Source organism: Mus caroli, chromosome 8 (assembly GCF_900094665.2).
Source record: "Mus caroli chromosome 8, CAROLI_EIJ_v1.1, whole genome shotgun sequence".
Classification (NCBI taxonomy): Eukaryota; Metazoa; Chordata; class Mammalia; order Rodentia; family Muridae; genus Mus; species Mus caroli.
This window is the reverse complement of record NC_034577.1, coordinates 31,224,567-31,235,436: the sequence shown is the minus strand read 5'-3', so window position 1 is coordinate 31,235,436 and position 10,870 is coordinate 31,224,567.

The window sequence follows — 10,870 nt, the reverse complement described above, 5'->3', positions numbered from 1 at the left end:
AACAAACAAACAAAAATCTTCCTCCATTGCATACACTCCAACTACCATGTTATCCTATGTTGTTGCCTGATCAAAGCCTTATCTGTTTGTTCAACTTGAAGTTCTATGCAAAAACTCATGGTTCAATACTTATACATATATACATATATATATCACAATGTAAAAGTACTGCTGCATACAACATATTAAATGCACATATTAATGCCTGCTTAAATAACCACATAATAAACAATACGTGTTTATTTTAATATCATATAAAAGCATAAAACATGTAGAGTTGATGTTAGGCTGGAAAATACAGACCAAAGATTTCACCGACCCCTCAGACATGCTTTTTACATGGTGGTATAACTTGCTCAAATAGCCAAAACAAGAGTCTTAACAAAGACTGGATGATTGACAGGATGATAAATGGGAGGAACTAAACAGGACATATCTTCTGAAGACACGTTCATGTTAAGTTGTCCTATTTCCAATATTGTTTAATATGTAATGACCATATAAAAACTTGATCCCCAGCAAATATATCCACCTTTAATTTTATGTCTAAATTAATTTTAACATTCTAATAAAGACCACAAGGCATTTATGTCCATAAATACAGAACTTTCACTTGCAATAGTACAAGTGTTATAACTATAAATAAATAGCCAGTGGAAGATCAAACAGACGTATTAAGATATGTACCCACCACAATTTTCCTAGTCCCACATGGCAGATGTGGAGAACAAGATGACACAATAATACCATTCTTTCAAACAACTTGTCATTGGAAAAAGAGAAAACTATGTGTCTACATCACAAGGCTTCTAAACTCAGTTCTGAGAGCATCTTATGGTTCAAACCCCATGGTCACTTACACTGCAGGGCTGTGTTTATGACTGTAAAATATTTGTTCATTGTATTTCTCTGTCTCCTCTTTAAACTTGCATGTTCTCATTATTCAAGCATAAGAATTCCAGAAAATGACTCCAGCTGCTCCACTAACTTTCTAAAGAGTTAATGGTGTCTTGACCTTGACAGTGTTAGCTACCTTACACCGGTTCCTGGGACTCTGAACTAGAACAGAACTGGGTGGGGCAGTTGCATAGACTGTGTCCAGCCAGCATGAGTAAGGATAAATTTGAGTCCTCAAGACCTGGGCCAAAAGTGGTCCCCTGTCTGTTCTTCAACACTACTCAATGTCATCTCCTTGCCAACTTAAGAAGACATACTAATAATGAAGTATGTGGACACCTTTGTGGGGGGTCCACTTGCTCTTCTATACAGAAGAGTAATTTTTGGCTTGACACAACCAACCAAAAGTTGGATGAACATGGGGGTCTATTGATTTATTTAAATAACTTATTTGTTTGATATTAACTTTGTATCATTGTCGTCTCACTTTGGACATGAAATTCAAAGTAGATCATTAATTGTGCATACATTAAAGACATTTAATTGTGTTAACTGTTTACTTAACATTTGTGAATCTAAACAAAAATACCCACTGTTCTACTTAACAACCTTTAAGATACTGCAATGGTGTAACACACAGGCAGGCTTTGGCACAGTGTTAACAATACATATTTTTGCAATTAGTGATCTCTCTCTGAGGGTATGTTTATGTTTGAATATGTATCTCCACTGGTTACCAGTGTATCTTTGACCCAGATTTCTTTAACTTGACAACAAAGATGTTCAACTGGTTCAGTGTGTGCATATTACTTTTTTTTCTTTAAGTGCTTCTTTAATGGTTATAAAAATATTCCCACATTTTTGGCATAGAAGATAGATTCGGCACTCATTTGATAACCATCTCATTTATGATCTGCCTATTCGATGTGACAAGAATAGCGAATTTGTGGACAATTTCTACTTATTCAAAATTCTGAGCAGAAAAATATCTTTAAAACTATGGGAAACTGTGGTTTCTATATGTTTAAGTAATTGTTCCATACTACAGAAATGCTGGAGTCACTGCAGTCAAGAAGATGGTTACTATACTTCCGTGAAATGGACGTTCTGACTGAGATGTCAGGAGAATGTCACCTGACATCCATAACACTGCTGTTTTTCAAAAAGAACATCCTTGTGATTTTACTAAGAAAAAAAAATAAGTTTCTAAATGTGCCTTTGTTTAGGAAAGAGGAGCAGGGGTCATCTGTTTTTCTTGGTGACCTTAATGCTTATGATTGTGTCTGAACAGCAATGAACACAACCTCCCAGGCACTGATGAGTCATTCCACAGAGGTGTCACAGTTAGGAAGAGAAAGGCAGTGTTTGAAACGCAAGCAGCACATTCTCCTCAGATTTGAAGGATCTGGCTGAAGTATGCAAAAATAGTGCACAACAGGGCTAGGAAGACATCTCAGTAGATGGGGGCACATGGAGTAACCTGAGTACCTGCGTTTGATTCCTGAGACTTAGATGGTGGAAACAGAGAAGTCAAGTCACAAGGTTTCCTCTGATCACACATATATCAAGGCACATGTGCACACATGAATGTACACACATACATCTGCCTACACACACAAACACACAAAGTAAATTTGAAAGTGTAAGTTAGGGATTGAAAACCCAGTGCACTCAATCAATGGTCAAAGAAAGGAACTTCCACATCAGCCAAGACTGACTGACATGCATGTCAAAATGATCAACTTATGTATGCTCTGCACAAAATTTCATACGGAAAGCAACTTAAAATCAGAGGATGGCCTCCAAGAGTCTTGAAACCCCTTTGCAATAACTCCCATGTTGCAACTGTGTATGTTGAAGATGCTTGGCATACTGACTTGACAAGACAGTAAGTAGAGACATAAAGCCAATGGGTTTAAGAGGCAATAGAATAGGAACATGAGGGAAGATCTGTGAAGAAAACTGAAGAACTGAGGCAAAGCCAAGGAAGGAAGGAAAGGGGAAGGTAAGGTGATGAACCAGAGGATGAGTGGAGATGGTGACATGTTAGAAGCTAGGAATGAACCAGCCTTTCAGAAGAAAGTCAAAGCAATGGCCTTGGAAGTAGCAATTACTAAAATTGCCTCTAAACCAAACGTGAGCTGAACTGGAAAGATTAAACGGTTCCAGGCAAAATCCACAGAGGCCTGTATTTCACAGCTTCATGGAGGTTTCAGGTTATATACATTTTGAGTTTCCTATTTGCTTTTATTCAGAATTCATGGCCAGGTAGTGGTGGCGCACACCTTTAATCCCAGCACTTAGGAGGCAGAGGCAGGCAGATTTCTGAGTTTGAGGCCAGCCTGGTCTACAAAGTGAGTTCCAGGACATCCAGGGCTACACAGAGAAACCCTGTCTCGAAAAACCAAAACAAACAAACAAAAAAGATACACTGACCTTAACAATGTCAGTGTTAACTCAATAGGTTTCTTTCCCATTTTTTATACACACAAGTACATGCATGTACTTGTGCACACACATATAATACATATGTATACATATACATATTTGTATAGCATATTTTATATATCTACATATATAATTATATATATGTGTATGTATATATATATATATATATATATATATTAGTGCACCTTACCATCTCAAGTTGGTAGAGTTAAAAAAATCACTCTGACGGTATTGTATCATAGTGTGAGTGGCTGTGAGTATGTGCCAGTATTCACAGATTTTATATATATATATATGTATATATATATATATATGTATATATATAAATTTTGTCAGATAAATATCCAAAACACATCCCATGTTTTTCATATTTATGTAAACACTATCACCAATGAAATTCAAGACATCATCTCTGGCTTAGATGCTAGGGAAGCCTCCCACTGTCTTTCCTTGCAATCAACAAAGACAGTGGTCTGTTTTTTTAAAGGTCATAGATAGTATTGGTTCTGTATCTGTTTCAATATCGTGTCAAGATCTTTCAACACATTCTAAAGAAAATTTTAACACTATATTTTCACTTAAGGTTCGTAGACTGTAATATACTTACATTTCAAATGTTATCCCCTTTCCTGGTTTCCCCTCCAGAACATTCCTCTTCTGCCCCCTCCCCCTCCTTCTTATGAGGGTGCTCCCCCTCCCACCCACCCACCTATATGGCCCTGGATTCCCCTACACTGTGGAATTGAGCCTTCACAGGACCAAGGGCTTCTCTTCCTACTGATGCCAGACAATGCCATCCTCTGCTACATATGCAGCTGGAGCCATGGGTCTTCATGTATACTCTTTAGCTGGTGGTTTAGCTGGACAGCTTTTCTAGTTTCTTTCTCTCAGAATCTGGGATAGTCAATTCTATATGCCAACCAGTGAACTCCCTGTCTTAGTTAGGATTTCTATTGCTCCATTAAGCTCCACTACCAAAAAGCAAGCTGGAAGGAAATGGTTTATTTGGCTTACACTTGCATGTCGCTGTTCGTTATTAAAAGAAGTCAGGACAGGAACTCAAACAGGGCAGGAACCTGGGGACAGGAGTTGATATAGAAGTCATGGAGAGGTACTGCTTACTGGCTTGCTTCAGGAAACTCTCAACCATATTTTCTTTCTTCTTACTTTCCTCTCTCTCTCTCTCTCTCTCTCTCTCTCTCTCTCTCTCTCTCTCTCTTTTCCTTTCTCCCTCTCTTTCTTTCTTTCTTTCTTTCTCCCTTTTTTCTTTCTTTCTTTCTTTCTTTCTTTCTTTCTTTCTTTCTCTCTTTCTCTCTTTCTCTCTTTCTTTCTTTCTTCCTGCTGATTTTAATTTAACTCTCACAGCAAACACTCTGTAATCTGTTATTATTGATATGAACCACCACTGAAAAAAATTTATCTACAAATATTATCATAGCAATTCATAATTGATCATTTCTTTCTTGGTATCATTCATAATTTAAATTCCCTGAAGCATTTTTATTTATTTATTTATTCACTTTACATCCCAATATCTGCCCCCCCTTCCTTCCAGTATCCTCACAAAGGTCCTCCCCACATTTATCCCTCCACTTCTCCTTTGAGAAGGGAGAGTCCCTTCTGGGCATCACACTCCCATACCCACCGCTACTCCCAGCACATCATGTCACTGCAGGACTAGCCACATGCTCTCCTACTAAGGCCAGATAAGGCAGTCCAGTTAAGGGATCAAGATCCACAGACAGGCAGGTAACAGATTTCAGGGACAGCCCCTGCTTCAGTTGTTGGGCGACGTGCATAAAGACCAAGCTGTACATATGTGCAGGGAACCTAGGTGCAACCCATGCTTGCTCCTCTGTTACTGGTTCAGTCTCTGAGAGCCTCGAGGGTCCAGTTAGTTGACTCTGTTGTTCTTCCTGTGGAGTCTGCATCCTCTTCTGGTCCTTCAATCTCAGCTCTTCTGTATTACTCCCAGAGCTTCATTTAATATTTGGCTCTGGATCCCTGCATTTCTTCCTCTGAGAGGGTAGAGCCTCTCTTAGAGGACAGTTATGCTAGGGTCCTGTCTGCAAGCATAACGGAATATCATTAATAGTGTGTCAGGGATTGATTCTTGCCCATGGGATGGGTCTCAATTCTTGCCAGCCATTGGTTGTATATTCCCTTCATCTCTGCTCTATCTTTGTCCCTACACATCTGGGGAGGGATGGTGGAGAAGAGGAAAAGTGGGGACGGAAGAGAGAGAACAGAGATCAACAGGGTGGGTTGCAATCTCTAGGACATGTCAGAGAGGAGGTGGGAGGCCCTAGGGTATCTTTAGGTGTAACTCTAGCTGAGACTCCTAGCAGTGAGGAATATAGATCAGGAAGTAGCTACTTCCTGTAGTCAGGCAGGACTCCAGTATAGGGACAAGGACAGCAGCTTGCCCACAAAACCTTTGACCAAAAATGTTTCCTGCTTACAAGAATCTCAATAATATTTTCAAACAAGAATGCCCACTGTTCAAAATTAAAAAGGATATATCCACACAAAACAGAAAACCCTATGTTCGATAAGAAGCAAAATCTACCCCTTCCCCACCCTAACCACTATAAATACAATTTGTCATTCTGAGTATAAGCAATTATTTCTTCCTAATTTGAGACCTATTGTAAGTATCTGTTGGAGAAAAGGTGATAAGCAATTTCGTTAATTCATACAAAGCTGCTGAGTCTGGAAGATAGCACAACGTTCCCTGGGTTACTAGGAGCAAGGAGAACAGGAGTCACAAGACAAACAAAAAGTGCAGTTAGCCAATCAATGTGAAATGGTCTTCAGGATCACCAGAAGTACAGTAAGTGCCAATTTAAACATTTTATGATATAATAACAGCTTCTTGTGAGCTATTCAGTAAAATAGCAACCCGAGTGGGTATTCGTTTGATGTCTCTGTGAGAAAGAACTTGCATTTCCCCTCAAAATGCCAGTCTCAAAGATATCAGAAATATTTAATAGAATCTTCCCAGAAAAAAAGGGGAGGGGACCCAGTGTCCTTTATATTACAGTAGTAAATGATTGTTCAGTTCTTTCAAAGGATCTTGGATTTCATTATGGTTTTGTTGCTTAATTTAATTAGCATTTTATAAAATAATATACGCACATCTCCATTTTATTGTAATGACCAGAGCATGCACAACTTTGCCCAGGCTAAGAGTGGTTAAGTTTTATAAACTGCCAGCAGGCGGGTGTTTAGACAGATGAAGAATCGCCTAATGAAGACTATGGATCATGTGGTTAAAACACAAAGAAAAACTTGGCGAGAGCTAGCTCTGGTATTTGACTTCTCACTGTGCACTAGCAACCCATAATTGTTATCAGACTATTTTTCTGTTGAGTGGATATGGTCCAGAACTCTTGAAAAATAGCTTTACTTACAGGAATGTTGAGGGCAATCTGACTTCATCTGTCACCCGTTTGACTGCTCTGGGGTAAACTAGCTGGTTAAACAGGTGAACCTATCCTTCCTTATGCATCCTCAAAAAAAAAAATCTCATGTATGTGCTATACATAATAAATGATCTTCTCTCAACTTAGAGCTAAAAGTAGCCATGACTTCCCCCAACCCCTGTATCCTTACTCATCCAATAAATATCACTTAACCACGAGTTATCTTTGGGAAAGCAGCTGCTGAGATCAAGTTGGCAGCAACTTCTGAATTGTCTTATATTGAGCCAAAAGTTCAAGGTAAATGATATCAAGATCTGTATTTGAACTTCTGTTCAATGTCTTTTCTGTCATTTTTATGGAATGCACTTTAATTTAATTGCTGTGTTATCTAGCACAATTAACAGTTTTTAATGTTCCACACTCTCACGCTCTGTCCATTATAATGGGATGGATTTATACGTAGGGATAATATGTGGGAGGGATGTTAGCATTGTTCTCTCTGATGCCTCTGCAGCTTTTGTCTTTCCTATCCCCATTTCTGTAGGTCACAACTACAGTGGAACAGATGTATCCACAACGACACACACAAAGTTCTAAATAAGAGATTCTTTCTCATTCTCCAACCCCTGCCTGGACTCTCTCTTGGCTCATCCAGCCAAAAGCCTAAGGCAATGAATGTGCTTCCTGGCATTTTTTTTTCTTTTCTTGTCAATTTATCACCAAGTTTATTCATTTTGTTTCCACCATTTCTGCCCCCATCTTCCTACTATTCATCAAAGTCCCTCGACACTATTGACTTCTAGCTTCAGCAGCTCACCAGTCAGGTTCAAATGGCAGAACCATCCAAATTATGCACAGGGAAAAAAAAGAGAACTAGGGTTTAAGCCAAAGATCGCCTTTAAAACCAGAGCTCTTACTGTCTGCTGAAAGTGGGGTAAAGGTCTGGGGATGTAGGTAATAGGCAAAGTGCTTGCTTAATAAGCATGATACCCTAGGCTTAATTCCAAGAGCAGGGCAGATCTACATAGTGAGAATCAAGGATTTGGGACTTGATATGCGATAGGAATAATGTTACTGAAGCAGTTTTCATAGATCAATATAGAATTGCCTAGAATGCATTGATACAAGAGCATCCTGCTCCAGTGGGAGAGTGGGGGAGAACAAGAGCCACAGTCTAGACCTGGCCCAAGTGTCTCAGCACAGTAGGCTCGGGGGGGGGGGGGGAATGGAAAGGGAAGGAGGACTCTGTTAGTGAAGTGCTGATAGAAACTTCAAATAGCATGACAAAATTTAGTTGTCTAACTGTTCTAATGGCTTAGAGTTTTCGTTTTTACTTTCCACATGAATAAGGGCAACTGATTAAAGAGTTGGCATTGTAGCAGCCCAGCCCGATTTGAAATATAAAATAAATGTCACATTGCTCTTCAAAGTCCAACTGCGTTGGTGCTCCTCCGATGCTTGGTTTTATACTTGAGAACACACAATGCTTCGTGTTCTATAAATTTCTTCAAACAAACAGAAAACCATACATGTATGCATGTCTTTCCCACATTTATCATCTTGTTCAGCTGAGGCTTGTTTGGAAAATCTGTGTGATAGCCAAAAACAAAGTTCCAGATGGAGGAGGTGGGAACAGACACACGTTCCAGCTGCTTTCAATCTTTCCTTCATTTTGGCTGTAGTTAAAATGAAAGTGCAGCCTTTCAAAGATGACATCCTCACTTCCTTCAGATATGTGGGATTCACAGAATGATCACTCACAAACTCCTGTCCCTTCGAAGGTAAGTTTTATCTATACTTCCAAATGTTTGTGGTGTAGTCAGGTGACCATTGGCTGCTTGTGTGAATGAATGTGCAGATGTACATGTCTGTTATTTGTGTGTTTGTGTGTCCATAGGTAGGTGTATATGTGTATATGTGTATGTACTTCTGTTTGTGTATGTATGGTATGTCTATGTTCATCTTAGCTACTGTTCTATTGCTGTGAAGAGATACTATGTCAAGACTCATAAATGAAAGCATTTAATTGGGGGCTTGTTTATAGTAAGTCCATGACCATTGGAGGCGGGTGAACATGGAAGGAGGCAGGCAGAACTGGTGCTACAGCACAAACCGAGAGGAATATCTGATCTTTAAATGCAGAGTCTCCTCCTCCTCCTGCTCCTCCTCCTCCTGCTCCTCCTCCTCCTGCTCCTCCTCTTCCTCCTGCTTCTCCTCCTCCTCCTGCTCCTCCTCCTCCTCCACTTCTTCCTCCTCCTTCTTCTCCTCCTCCCTTTCTTCTTAAATGCAGAGTCATCTCTCAGCACTGGTCCTTGAATAGATAAAACAAGCCTCTAAACTGGCTTTCAGGCATTATCACTTACAAAACTGGGTTGTAATGCAGCTATAAACTGCATGCACTGAAATCCCTTTTGCTAGATGTGACTGTCTGATTCTCTGGCCCAAGAAAATGGAATTATAATAGCGGCAAGGACAATTCTAATATGGACAAAGTTTGCAAGATGCTCAGACAATTCTAGTGAACCGCAATGCTAGACAGTTTGACCCTACATATCTGCCTTCAAATAAGGTTTTACACTGACTTCACCACAATGCAATGCTGAGAATTTCACTCCCCTGCCTTGATTTCCTCCTTTTCTGACTTAGATTATGTTTCCCCCAAATTTGCACGTCCAACTTCTGCCCCTTGGTTCCTCAAAATGAAACTGTATTTAGAGCTAAAATTTTAGCAGAACAAAAGATGCCAAAAATTGCCAGGACAAGGGAAGTCCCACAAAAGGTATAAAAGAATTTGTCCCAGAGCCTCCACAGGTGCCAACCCAGTTGGCCCCTCAACCTCAGAATCTCGGTTTCAGAACTGTAACAAAATTAATTTATATTGATTAAAGCCACTACTGTGTGGCAATTTGTCATAGTAATTTTAGGAAACTAATATATTCTCATAAATGTAACATATTCTCAGTATAAGATTTGAGCTCATTGGACCTATGGCCATACCTCTCTTCTTGGGCATTGTACCTCAAGTGCCATCTTGTCTTGCCACTCTTCCTACATCTCTGACTCTATGCAGAATATTTTATCACTTTAATGACCATAACTTATTATACAGATTTGTTTACACTTTTCTGATAAGCTCCATGATGTCGTTGTCATGCTTTAATCCCTAAATTCCTGATAGTTACAAAATAATAGTTCCTCCATCGTGCTTATTTTTCATTAAAATGTAGGCATTTCATATAGAGCCCTGTGTAATATGAGTATATCAGATAGAAGTTAAAATGCATGTAGGCCATACAAGAGCATTATTAGTAGAGAAAATGAAATAGAAGGGAGAAAAAGACATTACACTTCAATACAGAAATCTATGGAGAGAGAAATTGGAAGGAATGAAATAGGAAGTCTGTGAGTCTGTTTGCTTGCAAGAAAGTTTGGATACAACCAGTGAAGAGCCTTTGAATGAAGGTTGTGCTATGGAATTTCTCCAATTAGCATTTCAATAGACCTGCTTCTACTTCCCAGTTAAGCTACACTGAATGCACCCCCAGTGAATAAAATTCTCTGCTTAAGAGTCCTTCCATCCAAAAAATCATGACTTCTTACCCAAAGGCCAGATCTTTGATCTGTGCTAGTTGTCACTTATTTCTCTTGTCTTGAGTTGAGGAATTCTACTAAGATCCCAGTTTCAAGAGATAGGGTATAACCTTCAATATGACTTCATATTAGTAAAATTCCCTTGAAGGCTATGTACATGGGTTAGGAAATACCTAGGAATGAAATACTAGGCTAGGCAAAGTATTCCTTTAAATCTCTGTGTTGCTAGTATTAAGAATAACACACACACACAGAGACACACAGACACAAGCACACATACGCATAGACTCATACACATACAGAGATACATACAGGAAAACATGGGCATTTTCATGTTATCATTCATTTTCTTCTAGCTGTTCGTTATTTTTAATAGAGCAAAGTAGTTTTTTTTTTTGATTGTGTTTTACATCTTTTTTTTTATTACATATTTTCCTCAATTACATTTCCAATACTATCCCAAAAGTCCCCCATAGCGCCCCCCACTTCCCTACCCACCCATTCCCATT